The sequence below is a fragment of the Symphalangus syndactylus genome, chromosome 4 (genome assembly GCF_028878055.3).
Source record: "Symphalangus syndactylus isolate Jambi chromosome 4, NHGRI_mSymSyn1-v2.1_pri, whole genome shotgun sequence".
Classification (NCBI taxonomy): Eukaryota; Metazoa; Chordata; class Mammalia; order Primates; family Hylobatidae; genus Symphalangus; species Symphalangus syndactylus.
In genome coordinates this window covers 94690984-94701182 of record NC_072426.2, presented here as the reverse complement: position 1 = coordinate 94701182, position 10199 = coordinate 94690984, and the positions used below count along the sequence as shown (strand labels likewise).

Genomic DNA, 10199 nt, shown 5'->3' with positions numbered 1-10199 from the left:
TCCTTCAGTGCTCTGCAGGGAGGTTGCTCCCATCTGCCATTGTGTGCCCACTTTGTTGCCTCTCTTGCTTCCCACAATACTGAGGGCAAGAAACTTATTCCTATGACTCCTTGCTGCATCCCAGCATGAGAAGAGCCTGGCACATAGAAGGTGCTCAGGAAATATTCGCTGACTGAATGAATGAGGGAATCAATGGGTGAATGCAATACAGCTTCAAAAAGCCTGCCTTGATACAAAGGTTTACCTGAAAGAGGCCTTTTAATCTGCAACTCCTCAGGAGCTAGGACGGGGTCTGACTCACATCTGGGTGCACCACAGAGCATAGGGCTTAGTACAGGGTTGGCACTTCGTAAAGGTCTGTTCATTATCTATGTAGGCAACTAACAAAGACCATTCCAGGCTTGGGAAATAGTGAGTAGGATGAGCTACCTGTGCTCTGGGAGCTTGCAACCCAAATGGAGAGACAAAAAGGATCACACAGCAAGCCAATGGCTTAATGGAGATAGATATAAAATGTGCAATGGGATCATAGAATAAGCAAAATACATCAAGTCATAAAGTGACATATACAGTGGAATACCATTTACATAAAAGTTTAAACCTGAACAACAACACTGTATGTTGTTTATGAACACAAAAATACATGGTTAAAAAATAAAAACATGCATAAGAAGAAAGGCACCATCTCTGCAGAAGGAGGAAGAGGATTAGAATTGTGGAGGCCACATATGGGGCCATAATCTATAGTATTTTATTTCTTGAAAAGAAAAATCTGAAATAGATATGGCACAATATTAGGATAAGATAGAGCTCAGTGGGTCATCCACAGTTGTTTTTTATGCTAGTAGTCTATGGGTTTGAAATACTCCAAGATCACCTTGTATTAATGCAATGTGACTACAGAAAAAGCACCCTATCTGTTGAATGAGTGCCTGATGTGTGGGTGACTTAGTGGATGGATAGATGATGGTAAAAAGGACAGATGCATGCATGCCTGGGTGGATGGAAGGATGGATGGGTGGATAGATAGATGGATCCATAAAAGAATGGATGGATGAATGGCATATGGCTGGATGGGTGTTGGGTGGATGGATAGGTGAATGGATGGGTGGATTCACAAGTGGATGGATCAAATGGATGAGTGGTAGAAATGGTGCTAGCAATTCTCAAAGTTTACCCTACTCCTTCCACATTTGTTGAGTACTTAACCACATGTCAAGCTCTATGCTAGGCCCTGGCATAGTGCACACAGGATTCGGACAAATCCCTTCCCCATAGGAGCTCAAAGCTGGGGCCAAGATTCAGGCCCAATGGGGAGACCATGTGAAGTGCTACAGTCACAGATGTGTATCCACAGTGAAATGAGGGACAAACTCCCATAGAGACTTCTCCATAGAGGAAGCAGAGGTTCTTCTGTGTTCTTGAGGGATGGCTTGTTCTTTGGGGAAGAAAGCAAGCCTGGTGTCCCAGGCAGAGGGATACCTGAACTAGGAAGGGAGGAGTGGGGCCATGGAGAGTCTGGGGAAGGGCTACTAGCAAAGGAAGCACAGAGGAGGGAATGGAAAGATGAAGCCAGCAAGAGGAATTGAGGCCTGGATTGCCAAACTGGGAGGTGAGACTTCACTCTTAGGCCAGATAGGTTAAGTCTGACCAATTGTCAGAGTCATCTGATTGGACAATAAAGGGGTTAGGCCCAGGAATCTGAATGGATCCAAGTCTATGCTCACCCTCAGCCAGGCCCCCTACTCCACCCCCCTCTCATTACTGGCTCAGGATGGCTTGGCCCCTATGGGCAGGAGCCCCTTCCATGGTGCCTGCATGTGTTCACTCCATGCTGGGTTCAGCAGCCCCAAGTGCCTAAGTGTGGGTGCCAGGGCCTGGCAGGGTAAGGAGGTGGGAAGCCCATGTGCATGTCCGCACACTGACCCTGATGGCAGCACGTTTTATTGGTTTTTTTATTTGTTTTTTGTTTGTTTGTTTGTTTTTTATCTCACCAAACCATTCTCCAACAAGAATTTTATTGCTCGGCACAGGCTCCCAGCTAACTAGGAGAGCATTTTTCTAATTACATTTCCCTTGAAATACACCCGGGTTTGAGTTAACACCTCTTCAGTCTGCCAAAACCTAAGTCATTTTAAAATTAGTTCTGGAGGTTTTGCAAAAAATCCCACCGGGATGCAGCATTCCTTTCCCACCAAGTTGTGTACTGAAAACTCTCCCCAGACGCCAAGAGCTGCTTGCCTTGGAGACTACATGCAGAGGGCCCAGGGAATGGCCCACATCCTGGCCCCACAGGCTCTCCTCTTTCTCAGGTCTGTTGAACAGCCCTTGCAATGCTACAAGATCGATAGAATCATAAATGCATTTTGCCCTAAGCAGTCTTTCTGATACTCTTTAAAAACCATGTGGATGGGAGGGAAATGTGATCCATATGGTTTTGAATCATTAACACTTAAATCGTCAAAACAGAGAGGTTTTTTTCTAGGAGAAATTTCATATCCAAGGCACCGTTAGTGGCTCTTTAATAAACTGTTTAAAATTCTGTTGTTCCCCCTAAAACATGCAAGAACATGCCACATATGCAGCATACGTATGCATACCCCACTAACTCTGAGATGGCATCATTGGGAAACACAGCCCATTAAGCACATCTATCCCCAAGACAGGGATGGGCTAAAAGCCCTCTTGAGGCATCTTCTGAGCACTCGTGGTGAATGAAATCTACTCTGTTCAATTATTCAGGCTGAGGAGTTCCATAGAGCTTTGAGCTCATCTGGATAAGCCCCTTGATGGTACAGATGAGAAAGCTGAGGCCCAAAGAAGGTGCAGACTCTTGAAGGGTTGGTAGAAGTCACAGGAGAGTATTTCGGGGTGATGAAACCACATGGGCAAAGTGCCCACTGCCATTACCCCCAGTGCCTAAATGGTACGGTGTGAGGTAGGGATCTGGGCAGGAGAGAGAGGCTAGTGACTGGTCATAGAGCACATTCCAGGGCTCCCCATAGCCTGAGTAATTAAACTCCCTGCTTTAGCCTGCAGGGTTGTGGAGCGAGGACTATCATTTTCATGAAATGCAGATCAGATCCTAACTCTTGAAACAGTGACAGGGATGGCATGGAATAATAGGGTGATCAGTTAAAAGATCATTGAAGGACCTCTTAGGAGAAATAATGATTACATAGGCTTGAGGCAGAAAGGAGGAGCTAACCTGAAAGGTATTTTGGAGATAAAATTCATTGGACGAGGGGCCAAATAAGTGCAGCTAGTGATGGAGAAACAGCATCAGGATCGTATTCCTTTCCTATGGCTTCTGTTAAAAAATTACCACAAACATACCAGTTTAAAATATGTAAATTTATTCTCTTACAACTTTCAAGGTCAGAAGTCCAAAATGAGTCTTCCAAGGCTAAAATCAAGGTGTCAGCAGGGCTGGTTCTTTCTGGAGGCTCCAGAGGAGAAATGATTCCTTGTCCCTTCCAGCTTCTGGTGTCCATCAGCACTCCTGGGCTTGTGGCCACATCACCCCAACCTTTTGCTTCCACTGTTGCATCTCTTACTACTCACTCTAACCCTCCTGCCTCCCTCTTATAAGAACCTTGTGATGACATCAGGCTCTCCCAGATAATCTCCCCATCTCAAAATCCTAAACTGGATCACATCTGCAAAATCCCAGGGATTCGGATGTCAATATCTGGGGCCTGCAGGCATTATTCTAGTTACAGCAAGAATGAAACCCAGATTTCTGACTTTTGCAACCAAGTGATGCTTTCACCCAAGGATGGAGGAGGTTGGCGGGAAAGACAATTAGCTTGATGTAGGAAACAGTAATTCCAATTAGAAGTCTGGGAGACATCCAGGAGGGGAGCCAGAGTAAGGACTGGTCCAAGAGGATCCAGAACACAGAAGGGAAGTGTAATTAGAGAGTGTGACTTTTAGGTCTTGGGTAACATCAACATAGCTGTAATCATAAGATAAAATGAAGCTTCATGTATTTCACATTTATTTCCCTGGCCAAAAAGGGCCAAGGCTAAAGAGAGAGAAGGAGGCATTGATCGAGACTGAGGAGCAAGACAGTTGATCCAAGAAAGGGGAGTGGGAGAGTTGCCAGAGTGGGATTGGGGAGAAAGGGTACAACATCAGATACAGGATAGGGATAGGTCACTGGTGACCTCAAAGCCATTTGAGTAGAGTGGAAACAAGTGGCGGGATTTGCCAGGGTTTGCCACAAAATTTCTTGAAGTGCAATGTGAGAGCTTTGTGTGCAGAGGGAAGGGATGGGCAGAGGCTGGTGCTGCAGAAGAGAGAGGGACTTACTGCTACAGCCAGGTCTCAGAGGGGTCGGGACAACACAGGAGGAAGGGAAAGGGGGATATTGGTCCTGCTCTTTTCCCAGGAGGAGAGAAAAGAGAAAAGGGAGCATCAATGATCAAGCGTTTGAAGATGGAAAGAAGAGAAGGTCTCATAGATATAGTACAAAAACAGGAGACGAGCTCATCAGATGAGAATGGGACTGGGAATGGCTAGAGGTGATTGTCAGGCTGTGAGAGAGAAGAAAAGTCCCTGGAGTGGCTCCATGCAGAACCCATCTTCCCCTCCCACTACCTCCATGAACCCTCTGGCTGGTGGTCCCAGCTCTCACTCCTTTGTACTTTCCAAGGTATGAGGCTGAAAAAAATGGAGATTCCCTGCTGGCTGGAGCATGATCTCCTCTGCCTTCCTTCTTTGTTCTCCTGTGACAGGGCCCTTAGGTCGAAAAGAAGCAGATGATTAGACATGAGGGGAGCAGAGGAGGTGGGATCTAAGAGCAGTCACATGTGAACATGAACTTGAACTTGAATGAGAGCCCCTTCCCCCTGCCCTCACCCAGGAACCTCAACCTCGGCCTTCCTCACACTTGCCTTAACCAGATCTCAGTGCTCTGTGTGATCTTGCCCAACTCCCTCCCCATCTCTGGGCCTCCTGTTGAAATGAGAGACTTAGAGCAATGACTGCTAAGGGCCTTGCAGCCTCCTAAGCACAACCTTGGATGTGGAAGAGCTGTCTGAGTTGCTGCAGGGAGCCCCAGCCTCTTTGGAGAAGGGCCCAGGACTCTGTCATTTCATAAACATGATGCAGGCCTGTTTGGTGCTGCATAGCTGTGGTTTTCTGTTTTCCCCAGCAGTAGCTACAAGGCCTGGGCTGCAGCTGAGACAGCCCAGCAGGGAGAGAGAGGATGGCGGAGAGGAGGGCAGGAGAGAGAGTGCTTCTCTGTGCTGCCTCCTCTGCTTGGCTCAGAAAGTGTGCAGAAGTGAGAAAAACATGCAGGCAAGTTAGGCAGACCCTTCCTCCACCTCCACCCACCCATCCCAAAGAAAGTGGTACTTTCTAGCTGCTTTTATAAAATAAAAAACACATTCTCCTGGTTGGCTTTCCTCTGCTTTGGAGCATGCAACATGCATACCAACATGCAGCTCTAGTAAACTTAGCCTTGGGCAGGTTTAGAGGGAGGAAGAGCACCCCAGGGATGAGATGGGGGTGAATGTGGAAGCCCTCTGCAGAAGCACCAACAGACTGCCAGATGAGCCTGTTATTTGTGTATACTTCAACCTGCCCAGACCCTCGCTGGGGCCTGGCACACAGTAGGCCCAGATAACCCTGTGTTTATTAAGCCACATAGAATGGAACCTGGGGAGAATACAAGGTCATCACTGGAGAGAAGAAATGGCCATGAAGGGTGTGGCAATATGACTGATGCCCCACTCAGAGCCCCTTGCCTGGACAGGTCTTGCAGGATGGGGTGGGGGCCAACAGTACACACTACACCTTCTCAAGCCAAGGGGAGCCGTCTTGTCCAAGGATGCCTGAAATTTGCCCACCCCTCCAAAGGTCAGGCCCCTGCCCATGACTTACTGATGGTGGAGTGTAAGTTCCAGTGCTCTTGCTTCACAATGGGACAAATCTTGAGTGCAATTCCCCCACCTGAGCTCCCCGCGGGATGAGACGAAGGCTGAGCTTTGCACCTCTGCTTAGCTCTTTCCCCTCCCCTATCCTGCTTCTCTCACTGTCTCTGGAGAATTCCCCTCAGTGCACCACTTGTACAGGAATCCCTGCTTCAGCTCCTGTTTCTGGTGAATCTGACCTAAGACAGCAAGGAGAGCCTTCTAGGCAAGACGCAGCTTGGGAACAGCCTTTCCTACCTAAAGCTACAGGGGTTACCAAGCTGCTCGCCTGCAGCAGGGGAGAGCAGAGGCTGTTTTGCAGGGCCAGAGTTTATTGGTGCCACTCTGCACACTCAGGAGGGCTAGTGTGCTGGACCACAGCAGTAGCAGACAAAACCAGAACACAGTCCAGCTCCTAGAAGCCTCAGAGGACACCCAAAGCTGCAAGACACCAAGCTCCATTCCAGCTCAAGCACTGCTGACCAGTTTGGCCTGGTCGGTTGGGGACCAGCTTAGACAGGTGAGGCTTGCAGACAACCCAGGCCAGAGCATCACAAGGCGAGAAAACTGGGCTCCAGGACAAGGGCAGAAGGGCCCTGAGCCCGTCGTGGCCAAAGACCTTACCAATACCACAAAGCCCTTACCTGGGTGGCATCAGAGCTACAAAACAATACAAAAAAATTACAACAAAGGCAAGAGCAATTGTAACAGTAACTGTGATACATATAGCAGGTCAAATGCCAATTCTGGGTAAAGCCTGCTGCTAACCTATGGCATACAATTGCTTTTATTTAATTCTTCCCCCTTAGTGCATAGGTATCATCTCCATTTTAGACAAAACAGCACACATGAGTAGCACATATGTGCTTCCGTGCAATCAGGAAAGTGTATATGTCCACACGCAGTTGTTTCAATTGGCTGTTTAAAAATGAATACAAACCGGGCGTGGTGGCCCACGCCCATAATCCCAGCACTTTAGGAGGCTGAGGAGGGTGGATTACTTGAGCCCAGGAGGCCCAGATCAACCTAGCCAGCATGATGAAACTCTGTCTCTACTAAAAATACAAAAATTAGCTGGGTGTAGTGGTATGCACCTGTAATCTCAGCTACTCAGGAGGCTGAGGCAGGAGAATCACTTGAACCCAGGAGGTGGAGGTTGCAGTGAGCCAAGATTGCACTACTTCACTTCAGCCTGGGTGATGGAGTGAGACTCTGTCTCAAAAAAAAGAAAAAAAAAAAAAGAGGGCCGGGCGCGGTGGCTCACGCTTGTAATCCCAGCACTTTGGGAGGCCGAGGCGGGCAGATCACGAGGTCAGGAGATCGAGACCATGGTGAAACCCCGTCTCTACTAAAAAATACAAAAAATTAGCCGGGCGCGGTGGTGGGCGCCTGTAGTCCCAGCTACTCGGAGAGGCTGAGGCAGGAGAATGGCGTGAACCCGGGAGGCGGAGCTTGCAGTGAGCCGAGATTGCGCCACTGCACTCCAGCCTGGGCGACAGGGTGAGACTCTGTCTCAAAAAAAAAAAAAAAAAAGGAACGCAGACTGTGCATGTCCAAGGACCTGCTTATTAAGGATGCTGCCTTAGGTGACAGGCAAGAAATCCCCACCGCCTTTCCAGGTCTGACTCTCCATGTCTGATTCAAATGCCTCGCCCTCCCCTGCCACCCCAGCAGCTGCTGCCCTGCAGCCCAGGGCAGGCAGAGTGAGCACCAGGATGTAACCACCCTCCTGCCAGGTCCATCAGATCTGCTTAGCTGCAGCCTCTCCCCTCTCTCAGGAGGGAGCTGAGCCGGATTCTAGAGCTGCACGAGGGAACAGCTGCATCAGAAACCAGGGCTGCTTGGCTATTTCCCAATTCCTATTTATGTTGGGAGAAACAAATTCCCCTGAGGCAGCGACCTCTGATGTGCTCCTGTGAGTACAACCTTGAGGATGTCAGGCTGGGGGTACTCAGATGTTTCTGAGAACACCAGACGCCTTCAGATATTTCCAGAGCTGCCCACACCCTGTGTCTCCAGGCTGTGAGCTCAGCCCTCAACTCCTTATTCTGAAGGTCCCTTGAGAGATGCTGTTGGTCTCCCTGAAGCTTCTGGGACACCTGGCCTTAGCCCAAGGCTCCTGAGCTCAAAGCACCGAATTTGGGGTCCACAGACCAGGGTACATAGGGTCCTGGTCTCTATGGGAAGGAAGCTCCAAGTCTCTGCAGCTCTGGGGAACACCTGCACCAACCCCAAGGAAAAGTCTCAGTCTCCTCCTCAGTGCATGGGTCAGCATCACAGGTTAGGCTGTGTGACAAATAAGTCCCCACATTGCAGGGCCTTCCCAGGATGCTCTCTCCTCACTCAAATAAAGGCGTGCCCAGGCAGGCTGCCCTCCTTCATTGTGTGGCTTTGACCTCCAAGGCCACTGCAGAGCTGGGGAAAACAGGATGGAGGAGGTACACATCTCTTAGCTGCCTGGCCTCGGGGGCACATCCAGATTTTGTGGTTCTGAAACTTGCACAATTTGGGGGGCCCTTTCTTCTTTTTTTTTTTTTTAGACGGAGTCTCGCTCTGTCACCCAGGCTGGAGTGCAGTGGCACGATCTCGGCTCACTGCAAGCTCCGTCTCCCGGGTTCATGCCATTCTCCTGCCTCAGCCTCCCAAGTAGCTGGGACTACAGGCGCCTGCCACCACGCCCGGCTAATTTTTTGTATTATTAGTAGAGATGGGGTTTCACCGTGTTAGCCAGGATGGTCTCGATCTCCTGACCTCGTGATCCGCTCACCTCGGCCTCCCAGAGTGCTGAGATTACAGCTGAGATGAGCCACCACGCCTGGCCTGGGAGGCCCTTTCTATGAAAAGTTGGAGAAAATTCTAAATGTAAAATGCCCATAGCAGCTCACACACCACTGTACACAGAAATTATAAATACAAAATATCCATGGCCTCCCAAAGGGAGGGGCTAGGGGAAGTGGGCACCCTGGAGCCCATGCCCCATTAGCTTCGGGGTAAAGGGCCCCTGCTAGGCCTGGAAGGGACACATCCCCATTGCTCACAGTCCATTGGCCAGACCAGTCACCTGGGCCCAGTCTCAGCACAGGAGGCTGGGAAGTGTGAGGGAGCCCATGGCTCCTGTGAGCACTAACCACCTCCAGCACAGCACATTGTGCTCAGACAGCTGCGTGATGCAGGGCCACGGAGTGGAGGTGGACGCCCTACGCAAATGTGGAAGAGCAGCATGAGCCATGCCTTGGCCAAAGCACCTCCCAAGAATAGCTTGACGAAGGGTGGGGCATGGCAGCTCTACCCAGCCCAGATGTCAGGAGAGTTGGCTCTAGTCCCAAAGCTGTTCTTTCGCAACAGTGAGGACCCCAGTGACTCATTCAACCCTCCTGCACCTCACTGGCCCCATTGCCCATGTATGTAAACTGATCCTGCCCTTCCAAGGTGAAAACAAGATTGTCTACAAATGCTTTGCAGATATAGCCCAGTGCTGTGCAGTAGTGAGCCACTTTGTGATTCTCTTTAACAAGGCAGTCTGTCATTCTTCCTTACGGTCACCCAAAATCCGGTAATACCATGTCCCAGATGCTCTGCCCATGGGCCTTAGGGCTGCCTCAGGTATGGAGGCAATGGTGAAAGCCCCAGGTTCCTCTTCTGCAGGCTATCTTTTCTTGCCCCATTTGCATCCCCAGCCCCCAGGAGACAGACAAGGACAAGCAGATCACTCTCAGATACTGCATGAACTTACCAGATCGTCTGGGAGGACTCTAGAATATTCACTCAAGTGCTCCCTATAGGTTAGCTTCTCTATCCATCGGTGCTGGAAATGCCTCCAATGGGCACTGGTGGGACAGTCAGAAAGTAGCTGCTCAGCTATTATTGGCTGCATCCCCACCCCCATGCTGCCCTAATAGACTGTTTTTAAATAGTCACAGCCCCCAAACCTCTCACTCTAGAATGTCATACCACATCATATAAACAGATCAGAATGCATCCACATCTCACGCAAGCATCATTTACATCTAACTTCATAGGAGCTGGAGTGAGTTGAATTTAACAAGTTGACATGATGTTATGTTATGCACATATTCCATTAAACATTAATTTTGATTTTGTAGTCATTTTGTGGAGTTGATCATTTCATTCTCGGCTATCAAATATTCTTCAAAAGACTGTAATCCATAAGCCCTGGGCTTGAGGTGTCCATGGAAAAACCAGCCCCTGGACAATCCCCTTCCTGGTGTGAACAGCCAGGCTTTGCTGTCTTTTCAGAGGACGCAGCTGCTGTGGCGACCA

The 10199-nt window shown here is 49.3% G+C and overlaps 1 long non-coding RNA gene across 1 annotated transcript; it reads right to left on the bottom strand.

The window, feature by feature from the left end:
- Window positions 1–3335: 3335 nt before the first annotated feature.
- On the bottom strand, window positions 3336–9745 carry LOC134736415 (uncharacterized). Its single transcript, XR_010120420.1, has 2 exons — window positions 9652–9745; window positions 3336–4743 (listed from the first exon to the last, which is right to left on the bottom strand). It is a non-coding gene; the product is annotated as an uncharacterized lncRNA (long non-coding RNA).
- Between the last annotated feature and the right edge of the window lie 454 nt (window positions 9746–10199).